Source organism: Protopterus annectens, chromosome 4.part0 (genome assembly GCF_019279795.1).
Source record: "Protopterus annectens isolate FY-2018-M chromosome 4.part0, PAN1.0, whole genome shotgun sequence".
NCBI classification, from domain to species: domain Eukaryota; kingdom Metazoa; phylum Chordata; order Ceratodontiformes; family Protopteridae; genus Protopterus; species Protopterus annectens.
The window spans coordinates 1,308,854,111-1,308,874,624 of NC_056733.1; positions in this window are offsets into that span (position 1 = coordinate 1,308,854,111).

Genomic DNA, 20,514 nt, shown 5'->3' on the forward strand with positions numbered 1-20,514 from the left:
TTCAGATTTGATGGGTTCAAGTCTCACATGTAACAAATATATTCAGATTACAAAAATATCATTATTTAATTTTGATTCCAGCAAAACTGGCTTTAATGCATTGTTGTTAACTTAGTCTGTGTTATCTTTAAAAGCATATATTCAGTATCAGCATATTACAATTATTACTTTTTACAATTCACAATCCTATTTTGGATTTGTAAAGTTGTATAAGAATGTAATAATAAAAGTATATTTAATTATAAGAAAAAATGTATGTGACATATAATGGTTCTAATAATCTGCTTTCTTTTTCAGTCTCCCCCACCCCTTATCTGTCTTTTTTATTTTTTTATATATGTGAACACATCGTTCTGATGTTATACTTTTCTGCCAACAAAGAAAATAATTTTCAGCACAAGGAGGTAGGCCATCCACCATGCCTCAGCCTTCCAACCCTCCACTGGCTGCGGCACCAGCACCCAGCACATCTGGGACACATCCTGGCAGTGCTGCCTCCAGAGCCCCTGCACTAACTGTCCCATCATCATCATCAGTAGCTGGTGCATTGGTATCTTCTGGGAGTATTGGTGCAAGTGGGGGTTATATCACCCACTATGCTACCAGGGATGGTGCATGAGGTATTAGAAATTAGCACTGGAGCACACCTTAGCCTTCTGGAGAAGTTGCTCCTTAGAATGCAGAAAAAAAAAACACATCAAACAATCCCACAAAGAGCTGATGAAGGATACAGTGATGACAGTCCTATGGGTGAGCACTAGATTCTCACTGTTTCCATGCTTGATGGGTATATGCTTCTAATGTTCACTACCTATCACCATCTTGATGTCCCCAACCTTTTGTGTCCATCACCATCCTTGTGTCTGTCTTGTTTGCCCTGTTTGTCTGCAACTGCTTCCTCATCTTCTTCACCTCTTCTTGAAATTCAAAAAATATATAAATAAATAATGGGAACCTGTCCCACAAAAAAAGTTGTCCCACATATATCTTTCCACTTCGCGTATGTGTCTTCTCGACACACTTGATTTGGTCACGTTGGTTGTATGACGTGATTGCATTGTTGTCACCAATCTGTATTGTGATGACTCCAAATTCATCCAATATTCTATGTATGCTCTCATTACAGTGTTAAAGAAGTGGATAGCTATAGTTCATTCTTAATTCCCTCCTGCAAATTCCTTAATTGCTTCACCTTTGTTCTTCCATCTGCTTTCCCCCATTTCATCACTTTCTTATCTACCCATTTTAACACATTTAATCTTGTCAAAAATATAATCACACACCACACATATGGCCAGAAATTACCCATAATAAAGCCTTCACTTTTTGTCCTCTGCATTTGCATGCAGTTTGGCATCATGCACCAATACTGAGTGACAGTGAATGGCTCTTCATATCCTATGTCAAAATCTGGTAAGTTTTTGCCATTGGCTACACTAGTCTGGTTACCTCCACACAATGCTGCTTAACCTTGCTGTGCTAAAGGAATATAGTGTTAAAGCAGAATAAAGGCAGTACTTTGAAACATTTACTCTGATAGTTAGACTGCTGAATGTAACAAAATGCAAAGTACTCTGTGGAGTGTGGACATAAATCATTGGTCTGAAGGCTTTTTTTTTTACACAAGCTTCAAGGGTTCAATTCCAAATACATCTCTCATCATTTCATAGTGTTATGATATATGTGTGTTATATATTTAATCACCTCATGTTAAAGTTTGCAAAGGTTATGATTTTTCATGAACATAATATTGATTACTGTCCAAAAATGAGTATCTGAAATAACATCTTGTTCTGTCTGTCATAAGCCTGTTGTCCCTATCCTAAGCCTTCTCTACTGCTAAGCCTTCTCTACCACTATGTCACTCATGCTACACAACATGTAGTGTTAATGGCAAAAGATCAAAAATGTAACCATTAATGCCCCATTAAAAAACACTGCTAGGTGTATGTTCATCTCTATTCATCCCATCACTCCATCTCCTTGTTACTTGAGTGTATCTGTTAGGCTGATGGATGGTGTCTGCAGACTGACCTGACTGTGCTGATGGATAATACTAACATTTTACCTTAATTCAGTAGTTTATCAGTACTCATGTACTGTGGAATATTTTAAAATCATCTGCCGGACTCTGTTTGTAACATGTTCAGGTGATGATGGATAAAATCTTCATCTAATGTGATGTGCAAACTGTCCTTACTGTGACAAAGCGTACAGCACACACTTTTCAGGATATCTAGCCAGACACAAATAGTAAGCATATCTACTGAGTCAGAATAATGATTTCAAAACATGTACCACCCCTTGTCATTTCTAGAAAGCTGTGTACACAATTAATTTGTGTTTTGCAGTGAATCCTGCAAAATGGCTAATAGTTGTCTAACGGTATAGAGGTGGGAATTTATGATACAAATTGTGGAAGACACATACTTTAGCATAGTCATTTTATTTGTCACATCTGCAGTAATTAACACATTTACTTAGGTAATTCCATCCTGACACCATTTATAAAAAACTGAATGAGCTGGATTTGAACTTTGTATTATCTGTGCTCTGACCATGCACTCACTGCTCTTACATCTGCTGCCACTGGGAAAGTTAAGCAGCAGGTTTGTTTTTTACACTCAGTACTGTCCAGAGTGCTGACAGCCATGCATCACTGCTGAGACTGTTTGTGGAAAGGAAGACAAAGCAATAGATGTATTATTATTATTTTCACATTTAGGCAGAGAGCCATGCTTGCTCTTTGCTGAACTCCACGTATACAGGGAAAATAGTAACAACAGTTATAAATGTCATAAAAGTTATGACACAACATTTCCAATATAAACTACAGTATGGACAGCATAGTGTCTGTCAGCTGTTTCTCCCATTGCATATATTCATTACTACTTCTGTCAAGTTCAATTGTATCCATGAAATATAAATCTTGCATCAGCAGCCACTTTGCCATCATTCTTGCAAATCAGTTTCATGGCAATGGGCTATATAGACAGGTGTTTGGCATGTTTTACTATGGCTATTGCCAGTTATCCTTCATCCCATCAAAAGGCATTGTTAAACACAATGGAAGGGAAGGGACTTGTTATTCACTGAAGACATACATACTCAGACTCACATGTGCCTGCAGCAATGCATTTGCAAGTAATAGTTCTAATGTCAATGACACTATAGAACCAAAGAGCCCAACTTAATTGCTACATTTGTTATGACTTTATACTAACAGTCATCATTAGTCATCATTGATCAAACTACACTGACATTATCTGAAAAATTTATTAGTGTGGAGATCAGGTCATCAAAATATAAAAATACATACATCTACACTTGCGTTCCTGCTGTTTCCAAAATGCATGTGTGTGTGTGTGACTCAGTGTGTTATGTATACAACATATTGAGAAACAGGTGCATATATATCTAATTTCTATAACATGCATTCATGATAGCTTACATGATATAGGTTAACAAGATGACTTAAAGAATTTTGAAACATTGCAAGCATGAAAGTAAATCTGAAGTCCAGACTTTGCATACAAGTCTCATAATAGTATATGATACCTGTAACATTATGATCATGCCATCCTCTATAAAGACCACTCTGACAATGATAAAATCAGACTTATATGATAGCAGGAATGTTAAGTATTGTGTTTTTCAGCTGGACTGACTAGTTAGGTAGTGGTTCAAATTGCACAACAGTCAGCTTGTGTGTGTGCCTGTATGTGTAACTGTGAGTGTATTTGTAGTCAAAACAGCATGCCATCACTCAAGTCTCTTGAGAACAATGTCATACATGATGACACAGCAATTTCATTCAGCCCTTACATCTCCTTCCCAACATACACTGATGATGATGTCATCTGTTATAAATTGTTCTCTGACAAAAGTCACACTTGTGCTATGGCACTAGCATTAAGTACTGTGTTCCCTAGCTTACCTACATAGGTAGGTAAGAGTTCTAATCTTACTGCAGTCAACCAGTGAGTGTTTGTTCAGTTAGCTATCCTTCAGGCAACCATTTCAAAGCAGAATGTGAGACACATGTACTGACATTTTCTTCTCACTAGACACTTATGATGTCATCTGCTATAAAGTGTTTTCTGACAACATACAAGTCAGACTTGTGCCATGGTGCAAGCATTAAATAATGTGTTATGTAGCTTGTTTAACTAGGTAAGTAAGGGTTCTGCAGTCAACTTGTGTGTCTTCAGTTAGCTGTACTTCAGAACACAATTTTAGTGCAGCATGTGAGAGACTCTTACTAACATCTTCTTCTCACCAGACAATGATGATGTTATCTGCTATAAAGTGTTCTCTGACAAAATGAAATTCAGACTTGTTATATGGTGGTAGCATTAAGTACTGTATTCTCTAGCTTCTGTATCTAAGTAGGTAGGTGTTCTAAAGTCACTGCAGTCAGCATGTGTGAGTATGTGTTTACTTAGGTCTCCTTGAGGATACCATTTTAGAGTAGCATGGGAGACACTCCCACTAATGTCTTCTTCTCACCAGACACTAATGATGTCATGTGCTATGAAGTGCTCTCTGACAACAAGAAAGTTATTCCGTGGTGGTAACATTTATTTATTTATTTAACATTTGTTTACCAGGAAGGTCCAACAGGGACAAAGCCCATTTTCAGTGGAGGCCTGGGGAGAAATGCTCCAGATGCATGTTTTTGGAATATGGGAGGAAACTGGATCACCTGGAGGAAACTCACATGAACACAGGAGGGCATGCAGAATTTGCACAGAAGGCACCCCAGCCAAGAATTGAACTGGAGGGCCTCTTGCAGTGAGGCAACAATGCTAACCACTGGACCACTGGACCACTGGCTGACTGTTGCACTACTGCACCCTACTGTGTTCTCGACCTTGTGTAACTAGATAGGTAGGGGATCTAATCTCACTACAGCCAACTTTTATGTGAGTGTGCGTTTAGTTAGCTCTAATTCTGGAGACTATTTTAGAGTAGCAAGTGAGACATTCCTACTAACATCTTCATCTCACCAGACACTGGTGATGCCATCTGTTATAAAGTGTTCTGTGACAATATGAAAGGTAGACTTGTGCTGTGGTGGTAGCATAAAGTACTGTATTCTGTAGCTAGTGCAGATAGGTAGGGGTTCTAATCTCACTGTAGTCAATGTGTGTGTGTGTGCGTGTGTGTGTGTGTGTGTGTGTGTGTGTGTGTGTGTGTGTGTGTGTGTGTGTGTGTGTGTGTGTGTGTGTGTGTGTGTGTGTGTGTGTGTGTGTGTGTGTGTGTGTGTGTGTGTGTCTGTGTGTGTGTGTGTGTGTGTTCATTCAACTATCAATCTAGAGACAATTTTAAAATGCCATATGAGACCACAACTATATCATGCACTTCTGCACACTTCTTATTCTCAATATACAATGATGATGTGATACCCTCTAAAGTGCTCTCTGACAGTATTGCACTCATATGTCTGTGTTGGCATGAGCAATAACTACTGTGTTCTGTAACTTGATAGTTTGTGGTTCTAATCTCACAGCAGGCAACTTATGTGTGTGCTCATTTAAATGAGTGTGGAAATAATTTTACAGAAATATGGGACTCCACATCTATGTCACACATTCCTCCAATGCTGACATCCTCCGTAAAGTGCACTGTGGCAACATAAAGTTAGATATCTGTGGTGGTGCTACTGTTGCATTGCATGGAATCCAATTTGTATACATACACAGGCATAATGTTCAAATCTGTTCTCATTCAACTGCTGTGTTTGATTGGTGGTATATATGAATCTGTTTTAATTTGAGTCCTATTCAGGAGAACTTTTAACATAGCTCCATGAATCCAACATCCTCTTTTTCCCTCTGCCAATATAACAACATTTCTGCAGAACACTGGAGGATGTCATCTTCTCAAAGATGTGTACACAGTGAAGCACAGGCCTTCCATGATCCTCTTCAAGCCATCTGTAAACCACTGGTTTTGTGATTGTTACTTTTTTCATGGGGTGGTGTACATGTCACATATGGACAGAGGTAGCATGTAATACAGTCAAACACATACGTACATATGCACATGCCCATACTATCTTACATCGTATGCCTATATTTATTTTGGTTTAAAAGCTAGAATAATGGCTATGATCTTATGCAGTGTTAGCTTTTAGCCTAGTAATGTCCTATGACACTATGAAGATCGCACATGTCAATGTTGCTGTCATCCACATGGGCTGTGTTGAGATGTGGATGTACAATAGCTCTACAATGGTAAATTCCAATCTGAGATTTGACATAATGCATTGATGGCCACTGCTGCCATTTGATTAAATATTCCTTCCATAAAAGCTGCAATAATATGCCTCCTGAGGACTGTTGCCATGGGATGATGCTATGTATATTGTTGCCTTACTAAGACGTGTTCTTGTAGTGGAGTATATTAACATTATACGCATTTCTCATTCAGTCATCACAGTGACACTTGCAGTATGGCACATGTGTGAATGTGTACAACTACCATCATGAAATGTTATGTGTCATACAGCAATATTGCATCATACTAATTACATCAGCACATATGCCTTGTTTCATCCACATATTGTAATGCTGGTATATACACAAACATATAACCAGTTCAGATTCACTTTCAACCTTGTGAAATTCATAGTATCCATAACTGTGTTGCTGTTCACAAGGACTATTTAGGTATTGCCCAACAGCATTGTGTGGCTGTCAGCATTTGTGTCATTAACTGTTTTATATGACCCACATTGACCTCATATGTAATGCATTCATATATGGTATCAAAGACTTCACACACACCTTTCCAATGTTAAACATATAGACATGTGATGTGCAAGTGATGTAATGATGTGAAATAGGTAGAGCTGTACAACTGTGTTAACAGTTCCACTTTGTCATGTGATGCATACACAAGATTGTATTTGGAGGTGTTGTCACAATTTTTTTTAATGAAGTAAAAAATCTTAAGGGAAATACACAGCTATGTTCAGAGATGGTTGTGGTTCTCAAAAATAATGCATATTCGGAGGCAAAAGTCAACCTGCCAGCTGACAGATTTGGATCAAAATTCACCCCCTGTCCTCAATGGTCATCACCCAAAGTATACATGCAAACATTACTTAGCATATCTTCTCAAGAGAACATATCATCTGTGCACTCTCTAAGGTGAAAACACAGCATCAGTGAACCCTGACAACATCCCAGGTTGCCTTATCAGTAAGTTAAAACATGATCTATCAGACACAATTGAATGCCTATTTAACCACAGCCTCCAGACCAGCTATTTTCTATAATGGATATCAACTGTCTTCTGTTGGAATAAAGGGTGACCATCACTCAACACAGGGAATTATAGCCACATAAGCCTGACTAGCCTCATCTGTAAGCCAATGGAAAGGATCATCATGGACCTTACCAACAACAATACAGGCAAACTCCTGGCTGTGTAACCAACCTATTTTTGATTCATTAAGGCTAGATCAAGTTTATTAAATATGGTTAACACTTTTGAGATGGTCACAAAGGCCATGGATGAAGGAAAGAATGTGCACCTCACCTAACATGACCTGGTCAAGGCATTAGACACAATTCCATATTCAGGCATTACAGACAAACTGTTTTAACCATCCATAAAACACTACATCATCAAGTGGGTAGCCCAATGGATCACAAACTGAACACATACTGCCAAAGTGTTTGAATTCACCTCTAGCAAGAGGCCAGTGACCACAGGGTTTTGTACTGTTCCCTTTCATGTTTGCTATTTAATTCACAGAAGTTAAAGCAAACATGGACAGCCTTTGTCCAACTAACTTTGTAGATGACTGCAAATTGTAGACGATCCGTGAATCCAGTAATGGTATTAGTATACTGCAGAAAGTATTAGCTCACACAAATGACTGGTGCCATAGCCTTGGAGACAAACTAAATGTCCAAAAGAGCATAATTATTCCCAGCAATGCCTAAGCTAATTACAATATAGATAGCACACCCAATTAATAGACCCAGTGGTACATGATCACGTAGATAGTAATTGGAAGTTTTACTACCATGTGTTGACAGTGGTGACAAATCCCTTCTAAGTGGCACAACTCATAAGTATGAGCACATATTCCAGATCAAAGAACATTATAATTCAATTGTACTCAGCCATTATCAAAACAATAATTGAGAACAATGCACACTTTTGCATGTAACTCACCACATAACTGTAACAGCTGAGGCAACACCAGAGATTTTGCACAAGGAAGATACAGGGTGTAAAAGACATATCTGACGTGTAAAGACTGAAACCTATATCACTGTATTCCGTCCCCTACAGTCTACTAAGAGATGAATTGTATCTGGCCTACAGGGGAGTTCAGTCTAGCCCTGATGGAAATGTTACACATTGGTAAAGCAAACTGCATGAAAGTAATTCGTTCCAAGGATGCTAACCTAGCTTCTGACATAACAAATCATGTTTGAGAGATAGAAACTTCTCTCAGACATTACCTCTGGAAAAAGCTCCCCATTCACATAAAGCAAAGACCTTTCTTGACCCTATTCAAGTGCATCTGTTATAAAAGTTTTCAGCCATTTTTTCTGTCTTTTTTTTCCTTTTTTCTTCTTTTAATTTTTCCATGGGTACACATAAAAAATCCAAAATCATACTGTACCATGCTTTTCTTTTTCCATTGACTTCACTTACTTTTAAATTCCATAATTTTATTTTATTATCATATTATTTCTTCCATTCTTTCCTTTTTTCTCCCCTTTTCTTTTCATTATTTCTTACATACATTTTTATACTTCTCTATAACATCTTGCCTATCATTTCTTTTTCTCTTTCTTTTGCTTTTCTCATTAACCAAAATATATGCATAGATGTTAAATGCACCACTTGATTTTTTTTTTATTCAACCCACCTTCTTTATTTTATTATACATTATTCATCTTCTCATTGGGTTCAACTGAAATGAAAATAAAAAATCTCTAATAGCTATTTTTCCATTTGAGTGGAAAACATGTACAGTCCCTCTAGATGTGCTGTCTTTCCCAAAACATAAGTATTCGACAAGTATAACTTTTTCTGAAATGATAAATAAAAAATGCTTCCACCAAACCAATAGTTTTTTTCTTTTCCCAGTATCTATATCCATTGACCTATTATACTTGTATGCTCACCAAGGTTTGCTTCCAAATTTATTTATTTTCCTCTAAAATATATCCTATGTATTTTTATCTCATTAATTACATTACACTTCATTTTAACTGCAAACTAATATTTAACAACTTTGAAATTCTTGTTACAGCTTCATTTATCCACATGTTTTTTGTTATAAGAACTAAATCATCTGCATATGCCATACATATTAGTAATATAACTTTTCTATTTGTCTCCTGTATCCTGTATTGCTTTTCACATTCATTACATATGTGTCTGTGTTATTGTATTCATTACTAACAAACACAAACACATACAGATTCAGCATTCCTATTTTATTCCTACCTTAATCCTTATTTCATAGCCATCCATTTATCATAACCTGTACCCATGCATTTTTATCATGTTTTTATTTTTTTCTCCTATATTGTACATCTCTAAAATCTGCCACAGCACTTCATGACTCACTTTATCAAAGCTATGTCACATGCTATTAGTTCTACATTTTATTTTCTTTCATTATCATCTCCACTACTTCTTTTACTATAATTAGCATTACTTTCACCTCTCTTCCTTTTATACCATAGACCACTTATCCTACCACCTTATCCTATAGTTCTCCATCCTTTTTTGTAGTATTTTCATAAATATTTTATAGTCATGATTCTCTAGTGTTATAGACCTCCATGTTTACATATTTTATTTCATTTACTTTCATCCATTTTCCATATAAATTGTATTACTGTACTGTGTATGCTTTCTTCCATTACACCATATTTCATCAACTCATTTCATATTTTTTTACAAGGATTCTCTTTCATATCTATTTCCTTATAATACTCATAGCTTATATCATCCAGTATGGATGCTGATTCATTCTAACCTTCTTTAATAATCTTTAATAGTTCTTCTATTCTTATATCATTTTCTTAATATCCCTTTACTTTTTCTGATTTTTTTTACTTTTTCTTCTTTTTACCCATCCATTTCCCATTTTTCATACATTTTCCTATAAAAGTATCTACCACCTCCATGATATTTTATTGGTTGTATTTTAAGTCTCCTTTAACACCTAAGATATCCTTCATCCTTCCTTCTCTCATTTGTTTACTTCTTTTCCTTAATATGGAGAAACGTTATTTTCTTAACTTACATAAAAAAAATGTTCGCCTATATGACATCTTTACTTTTTCTTTGTTTATTTCATACATCTGTCTCTCTCTCTCTCACTATATATATATATATATATATATATATATATATATATATATATATATATATACTTCACTTATTTTGCCAATTCCTTGTTCTCTCTCTTTCTCTTAATTCTGTAAAATGTCTTAATATATAATTTTGTTTCTTGTTTTATTCATATTTCCACTTCTAAATATATGTTTTAAACTTCTGCTTATACACTACTCACCACTGTTTCCATTTTTTTATAAAATGGTATTTTCATATGATCTTTCCATATTCTCTCTAACCATTTATTCCTCCTTCTTAAACTCTACAGTAAATTTCTGTATTCCCCATGTTTATTTTTTTCCCTGCTATATTATTTATCTGTTGTTCCCTATCCTAGCCAACACTGTTATGACCTGAAAACTCTGCTATTTATTCTCTCCCTGCTATTTCTTTCATGTCATTAGAGTAAACTATAAACAATGTCAATCTTTAAAAACACTTTCTTGTTTATTCTTTCCTACATTTAAATTTAAAATTTTATGCTATTTTTTTCTTTTTTTCTTTTCTTTCATTACACTTAAAATCTTCTATTATCCCTATTGACATCTTTGAAAACACATTTTTTTAAACTTCTTAAAGCAACTACATTCTCTTCATCATATTAGTATGCATACAAATTACTATTATCTTTTTCTTTTTATCATTCCCATATATAATGTGTCACTATCCTTCCTGGCACTACCATTGTTATATCTAGAATCCTTACTTCTTCATTTTTTATAAGAATTCCTATTCCTGAATGTATCTCATTTCCTACTGACCAAACAATTTGGTTCTACCATACTGCCTATGTTCTTTTTTTTCTTTGTTATATCTGGTATTCAAAAAGCAATAAACATACATTTTTATTTTATAACATTCCACCCCCACCATCATTTCTCTTATATCATTTCAAATACTATTAACCAGAAAATAAAAATTAAAAAAAACAAACAAAAAAAAACTCAAATTAACACCAAACCACTGCAAACAGGTCAAAACTATTAACCAAGTGGTTTTATCCCAAACAATTCAGAGACTTCTTCAGCATTAAAACAGTGACTTCCTCCATGTTGTTAACGTATTTGAACCCCCAAATCAAAATCAAACACGGATTAAAACTAGAAAAAAAAACTCTGTGAAAAGACTGATGGGATTAACAACTACATTGCAACATTTTTTTAATCACCATTAAAATTATATAAGAAATGCATAAGCAAAAATCAGTCATTAAATATTAACCATTATAACACAACTTCTTCACTTACAAAACACAAAAAAAAAATGTTTTAGAATATAAGGAATTAACCTGGCAGTTAATGCTTAATGCTGGTATAGAACCAGGTTTGAATGAACTGCATAAAATGTATAAATATCATATTTAGCTAATATCAGGCATTGTCAACACAGCATGTTTGTATTTCTTGCTGGCGGACCAATGTGGCATTTCTCAATTTTTTTCTTCCACACAATTCAGGAAAAAGATGGCAATCCAAATGAAATGTTCATTAAGTAAAAAAATATGACTTTTCATATAAAATTATGAATGCATGCCATATCAATATTTCTGGCAATACCTTGATCTAGAATAATACATATGGCACTAATGGTAACAAATGAAATCTTACAAAAGGCTACAAATGTCACTGAAGCTTGATGCATACCTGACACCACTTTGCAGATGCTTATTATTTGTTTAACAACAATGTATACATATATGCATAAATATATTTCTGTAAATATTTTAGGCATGGACCACCTGGATCGTTGCTGAACATCATTTCATGTACCAAGTGAGCGTACAGGTCAGGAATGGATCATGATCCAAATGGGTTATCAGGTACCTGTGAGTTATTTTCATGAAGTATGATGAATATATGACATATGTTATAATTAAATTAATAACTTGAACCAAAACATGTTGATATGGTTCTCCTTGGTATCGAAATAAAACATGCACAATGCTCAGAAAACTTTGCACTGATAGCTTATGTCTAACGAGCTCTACTTTGTAAATGCTTACTTGTATTTGTCTATTAAATATGTAAATATGCAAACACAATAATTATACAAATAACTCAGAAATGGAGTGACAACTACAAAACTGCTTTGCAACAGCTTGAAGGTTACAGATACATGAACAAAGTCACACTGACAATTGCAGGTCTACCTATTATGTTCAGAGAAATATTGATGGTTGTTGATATAATAACAATAAGCAGTTTATGTATTATCAAATTATCTGTTAAATATAAAATTGCCATTGTGTCTTGATAGAGCAAATACCACCATTATGGAGAAGTGCATGTGTTAAAAAAGTTTATTATTTTAATTTTCTTTGTAACTTTTACAGTTCTCAATATATACATTTGTTTACAGGTAAGTTGAAAAACTGCATTCTCAGGAACTCAGTTCATCAGAAAGCTGTTCTGACAGGAACTGCAGATTTTAAGAGGTGTGAAATACCACTCAAGGTAGGTGTTAATGAGTTAAGTATTACTCCTCTTAATTATTTGATAATAAAGTACACACCTGATGTTACTAGATCTGTATATGTATGCACGTACTTGCAATGGTACTCCCAGTCCTGTATGTAATTATGACAGTAAGGTAAAACATAAGAAAAATGTTCATTAGCACTGACAAGGTTATTTGCCAAAACCAACTGTCTTGTTGGGTTTGTTACTTTAAATAAATGAGGTCCATTAATATTAGACTGATCCTTAAAAGGAAGGGTATATGTGGATAAATGGGATAGAAGCAATGATTCTTTACCTTGACAATATGCATGGGAATGCTAAGGGAATTTTAGCCTGGATGCCAGTAATTGCTGAGGAGTGATGTTTGTATGTAGTTTAACATTACTTTGATTCTCTTCTGTGAATAAGCAGATAGGTTTATTAATTGCTATAGGGCAAATAATAAACCTATCTTCTTATTAATTGTTACATGGTATATTGCTATACTTAGTGATACATAATGCCCACATTTCACCAGCAGGCTAGTACTGTATGAATCCCCCTATGACTTATGTAGTAGCATAAACAGCAAACTAAACTGGCCTCATTTCTGCCTTGTTATCTATGAAAATTATTTTTACATGCTTGCAGGAGCTGCTAGGAATAACCTCCATACCCACATTACTGTCTTACAAGCCATCTCTCAATTTAAGAAACAACTAAAGTAGAACTTAAAAATGAACAAAAATGCTTTTGTTCTAAGGGCACTAGTTAACTCAAATTACTTTATTAATTTGTTTAATGCTCAGCTATATACTTGTGACTTTATACTTCTGTTTGTTTATGTTTAATTGCAAATTGTATGTTTCATACATGTTGTATTGCCCTATGGCACAGGATGAGGTTGAAAAGGTTCCTGTACACCTCTAACGTGGTTAACAAACTTTATAAATAAATAAAATCAATCTAATATCTGTAGAGAGTACAAACCAGGTGCTCTACATAATGGCTGCATGCCACTGCAGACAGTATTTAAGAAGATGCTGTATATTAAGACCAGTGATATAGTGCTTATGAGCAGTATTTTACCCTGTGGTATCATTTTATTACTTTTAGTCTTTGAGCACTATAATCCCACTGCTCTACTAACTGCAGGATCAGTTGAGAGATTTTGTTCAAGAATCTTTGTTGCCTCCAAATATATATGCAAACATTTTCTTTACTTTTGTACTGAAGCTTTTTCTTTACCAGGCTACTCAGACCACTGACCAGTCTGCTGAAGCCCTCTGCTGTCCTTAATTCTGAAGATCCAAGTTATCTTCCAGATCAGGGACCAGTCTCGGTCCTAGACAGATGAATGATAAAAGAAAGGAATTGCTTGTAAATGTCCCTAGATTAGGGATCTACACAGGTCAGGTCCTCTGGCGTATCGCCCTTGATAAGAGTGTATTTCTTTCTATTATCCTAACTTCCATTGGCTACAGCACAAACAATTATGAGTTACGTTTCTCTCTGCTACAGGAGTCACTAAACAGACATAATCCACTTAATAGCCCAGTTGTGTTGCAGGACACTGTTTGCTACACTCTGAGTGACTGGCTAGACTGATCAATTTCCACTGAATTGCTGCACTCACAAGGTCTCCGCATGTAAAACCAAAGGCTGTGCATAGCATACTAGAGAATTATTTTTCTAAAATCGAAGCAGAGACAATCAAAATCTAACCTGCAATGCTTTTCTCCTCAATACCTTACAGATATTATTAGGCAATAATTCTATTTTTATTGTTTAGACTGCCGGACTGTTGGGGTGTGTCACATGTTCTGCAAACAATCTTTCTTTTAAGAGCTATGACAGGATTTCCATTCTACCCCATTCTTTATGTCCTCTGTATTGCAGAGTCTTGTAGTTTGAAGTACCATATGCTACAGGCTCATAGGTGAACACTAGGCTAACTGCCCTGAAGGACAGTTTTAAACCTAGCTAATAACCCAATGTCAGAATCAAATCCTGTATCTTGTGTCTATGAGGTAAATACCATAACCATTATGCCAAACCCACCCACCAAGGTATTAGTTATTCAGATATGATAAGGTAAATATTTTAACCATTATTTTGAAAACCATCTTTAATATGTAGAGATGCTGCAATAATCCTACAGTTGTTTATGTTCATTAATTATGGTATTATCTCAGTTATTCTCATTAGATGCAATATGTAATTATTGTAAAGCTACTATTGAAAACTGCCTTAACATTTAGGAATAAAGTCAAAACTACAAATCAGTTTGATCTTCCTGTTCTAATTTCATCATTATATGTACATTCTAGGACAGAGCCTATTTTCAGTGGAGGACTTCTAGAATAAGCATAGTGTTATCAGTATGATTTCTGGTGCTCTGTCATTTAATGTGAGTAGTCCCTACTTTTATTATTTAGTCTGTGTGAGGAAGTGTACATGATTAGGGAGTATGGCTGGGTCTGTGTTGTTTTAAACTATTGTTGTGGTTTGACTCTATTATTTTGTGTAGCTGAATACTGCTGAAGATGTGGAAGAACAATAATTTGTCTTAATTATGTTAACTTCCTTTCTACCTTTTCTCTATGATGGTTATGCTAGCATATTTAAGTAAGGGAGGTATAAGAATGAAGCTCAGACATAAGGAATTGGATATATTTTCTCCATGCAAAAAAAAATTCTAGTTACTTATATGAAAAAACAAAGATTATAAGAGTGGGGAGGTGTTATGTTAGGCTAAATCAACATATAACTGAAACCAAAAGCATTCATATACAAATTAGTGCGTATATTTCAAAGGTGTATGTTCCAGTGACTTGTGTTTTTCATCTATTGCAGCTTCAGCAATTTGTGTTAGTGGTGCAACAGGTAGCACATTCACTTTTGGTGCCAAATTCTGTGTGCTCCATTCCCACACCAGGTAGATCAATTGTTAAGACTGTAGTAGAGCATAAGAGAGGTGCTGCACACCTGAGAGTGTCATCCTTTGGATGAGATGTTAAGCCAAAGTCCCACCTGCATGAGTTGACGGCAGCTCAGGTGGATGTAAAAGATCCCAAGTTCCCCGATTCATTGGCCAAATGTCCCCTAGGAGTATAAATACTACCTCAGGTATCCTCTGAAAGGAGGCTACTAGCCTAGTGGGAGAAACACAGTCAACAAAGAATACATAAAAATAAAAAAATAAATACATAAACAGTATTCAAATACAAAGTAATTCAAGCAGAATGAATGAAACATAACCCACCAAAAAATGAAACACTAAGTTGCACAACACCTACTAAAAGTTGATCTTTGCAGGGGTCCAAGCCCCCTTGCACCTATCACGCTCCACTGCTACTTATATAAACCAAGTATGAGTAAGCACAACAGTGGAGAAAGGGTAAATTCCCACTTGCAGCTGTACTGTATTCTCCCCCAAATAGTGTAGTCATATGACTATTCCATTGCTTGTATTAGTGCCCAGTCTATTCAACAAACATTCTCACCTGTATGACATCTATTTAGAAAGGGGATATTATGAAAGCTGCAAGCAGAGACCAATGTTAAGAAAATGAGGTATTTTGCATTCTTTCAGGTTTCATGTTGTATGGTATTAAATGTCGATCCTGAAGCTTTCAGTTAATTATGCAGTAGTGTAATTGCCCACTAAGTAATTATAAATAAATGCCTCATTTATTAGGTGCATTATGTGCTTTGTACAATGGTGTTCAGGGAAATATTTGTTATTTTTTCAAAAATTTAAAAATCATTTAAGTTTAACATATGGTATGGTAAAATATTTAAGGATGAGGGCTGAATGTATTAACAGCTACACTAGGTGCAGCTATTTATGTAATGTAACAAAGGTAAATATCAGAATATGCTAATGAAAGCATATGTAGCCAAATTACATGCTAATTAACCAATGCAACATGGCAGCACTATTCATGAAGCTATAAAGCAATCATGTACACTCAGTGTAGCCATTTGCACTGAAATCCAAAACTCTTTGGATTACAGCTACGATTTCACTTAGGAAAAAAACATATTAGCAGTTGCTGCTGCCATTAGAAAGCTATATGTGTAACAAGCCTTAATTAAAGTGGTTGCTGCTGCTGTTATCAAATCTCTATCAAGAAGTTTTTTTTACCCTGTTTGACATAGTATGGATTGAATGACACAGAAAACTGCACAGCAAAACAGATAAGACAGGGAAACAGTATAGTAAATATGCAAGCTCTTCCACCCTCATCTGAGGCCCAAAGTAAGTATGGAACCTGTTTGAACAAAAAATTAGCTAACTGCTTAGTCCCATATGCAAGTAGTTATATGTCCTTAAGATGAGACATCTGTCCTGCGTATATTAATGTCAGTAATACTGTACGGCTGTGATGTCTGCAATATCCACCTATGGACTTTACATAAGAATGTGCATCAAGCATTTCAAGCCCAGTGCACAGTCATCCATCACTTTTCAGGGTGGTGGTGTGGCAGAATACATGCGGGCAAGCATAATGAAGTGAGTGTGATTCATTGAATTGTATTGCATTCTTGAAAGTTCTTCAGTATACAGACTGGTGTTGTCCTCCATATTAGAACCACCATCAATGATTCTTTGTGAATCCTCTGCTGAGGTTTTGGTGATCTGACAGTGGACAGGAACTTCTCATTTTTAGTCAGCAGTGTTTTGTTAGCAGCCATCCTCCCCTTCAGCTATATGTTCCCAGCCACTTTCACATGCTGTACACATAATGTACATTATTATTACCCTGGCCCTCTGTCAGGTTTACTGATCTGTATGGGCAATGACTCTGACACAATTTACATAGCTGAACATGTGGCCCCAGATAAGGGTCACATGCGTATGTATCACCTCGCCCCTTTCTAAGAAAAAGGAGCCATGTTGACTTAGTGCCTGGATGATAACTTCAGTCTGTGCAGCACTGTATAACATTTACAGTATGTCAATGTTTTGGGCACCCTAGCCCTGTATAAGTTGAAAAATAAAATAAACTTATTGTACATAATGAAGACACAAGTGATTGTTAACAAAACAAATGTGTATGTATGTATGTATGAGTGTATGCATCCACGGTGTACAAAATAATCAAAAAATGAAAGCTCCACATTAGTACACAGAAGTAAACACAGCCCTTGCAAAGAAAGTAAAGACAATGAAAATCAAATGTACAGGTCATGTGAGGAGGACAACAGCCGTGTAACTGGGTAGTACATAAGCAATGCACACTTTTCCAGTACAAATGGCTTTAAGTGCTGTTGGATGTCCTCTTGTTTGGAGGGCAGTCAGTTATACATCTCAAGCGTAACACTTTTGTGGGCTACAAACTTCAACCCCCTAATGTTATTAGAAAGGGATACAAGTCTCTTCTACAATAACTTGCCAGATGGGCATCAAAAATGTTCTATTGCCAGATGGGCATAGAAAATGTTCTATAATGTCATGTTACATTCTTTGCAAACTTTTTTAATATGCCAAATAACTGATACGCATGCCAATGCCACCAACAAGGGGCAAAGAGTACATACACTAAGCTATAAGTGTAATGTGAAATGCGATCCATCAGTAAGGTTGAAATGCAGCATTTTGAAAAAAAAACAGCAACTTACCTTTACATCAAGTTAAGTGTGGCACTAGAAACATGTTTGCAAGAAATTAGCAGCATGTTGCTATCTGCATAAACAGTCTGCCCTATCATAATACACATTTACTTCCCTACATGATTACCTTGATATTGTGCAGATTCAGGACTGTTTTCACTGTTAATATGCAAATGAGGTGTGGACTTAATCTTCTTCTTCTTCTTTCGGCTTTTCCCGGTTAGGGGTCACCACAGCGGATCACTGTCCGCTCATAATTGGCAGTGGAGTTTTACAGAGTTGAGTTGCCATCCTGGTGCCCAACCTTCCACAGAGAGGTGTGGACAATATAGCATTTATGAATTTGCTGGTGCCTTAGTAAGGCGTGTGTTTAGATCTGTGATTATATACACATTGTGCCAGATTGCCATTCTCCTGTCACAGTGATGACTGTATTATGCATCATGTGTGTCTGGGTATACCTAGCACCAGGCAATGTTGTATGAGAAACACACATATAGTAACAGTAGTTTAAAGAAATTACAGGCATACATATCCCTTGCAACAATAAAATGATGTTATGGCTTCAAAAACCAAAGTATCTCATACTTGTAGCACCTTGGTGCATTCATTCTTTCAGATATGATATAGCTTCTGTTGTCAGGTATTCAAAACCCACATTGGCTGGTTGTAATCATTGCATGTCCTAATTTTGTTATGCACAAATTACATCAACCAGTGTTATGATGTGTGAAATTGCAGGGGGGAAAAAACCTTGCCCAGCCCTTTCATCTCATACACATTTGAACACACTCAAATAATACAATGACTTCACACAGGTGGAGTCTCACAGCTATTTTGTTAAGCCTTCCACTGTGGCACATGTGATTTGTGCACAGGTTTGTAGTTGTGGCCTTATATAGCTTGCAGTTCAATTTCAGCCAAGGGTGACATTTTGTGAATGCAGCATCATTACACAAACAGCACTACATGTAGTTACAATTCTCAATTTTTACCCATTACTAATGCAAATAATATATGTGTCTGTGTTGTTTACATGCCAAGGTGCTACAAGTATGAGATATTTTGGTCTTTGAAGCCGTAACATCATTTTATTGTTGCAAGGGAGATGCATGCCTGTAATTTCTTTAAAATACTGTTACTATATGTGTGTTTCTCATACAACATTGCCTGGTGCTAGGTATACCCAGACACACATGATGCATAATACAGTCATCACTGTGACAGGAGAATGGCAATCTGGCGCAATGTGTATATAATCACAGATCTAAACACACGCCTTACTAAGGCACCAGCATACAGAAAATAGTCTCACGTCCTCATGCCACAGGAAAAGCTTTAGTAGTTCCCATGGGAATGTCATCCTATGGCATCATCATTATCAAATAAACCATTACTAATGCAAATACTATATGTGTTTGTGTTGTTTACATGCTATTATGGCTGTGTTTACTACAATGTCTTGTTAGCATGCCCAATATAATCCTGTATTAGATTCTCTTTATTTACAAATGGATACCTTGACTTACTGGAAGATCATCAGATCTGTGTTGTCATTTATCACATGTGCATTTTGGTAACAATTATATTACTGTTTATGATACACATGTATAGAAAACACGTTTGTCTAGGATATGTCAATGTAATATACCCCTATTTATGGTTGTCCAATGACAAATGTTAAAACAAGTCCCTTTTAGCTGTGCATGACACAGCTGCTGTATGGCTCATGCCTTGTTATATAGGATGGAGTGGAGGATACAGATTTACAGTCAGTCATCACACATACATTCCATCTATATATATATATATATATATATATATATATATATATATATATATATATATATATGTGCACAGTATATGAATGGCCTCAAATGTATCTACTATCTTTGCTAATTATTATATCAGTTTGGCATGTTATTAACATTAATATTACATTTACTCCCCTTTCTTACAATGTTGCATTGTGCCCCTTTCATATACATTGTTAGTGTGTCTGTTTCTATGTTATGTGCATGGGTTAACACTTTGAAACAGGATTATTTATTATTACCATTGATATGGTTATCTT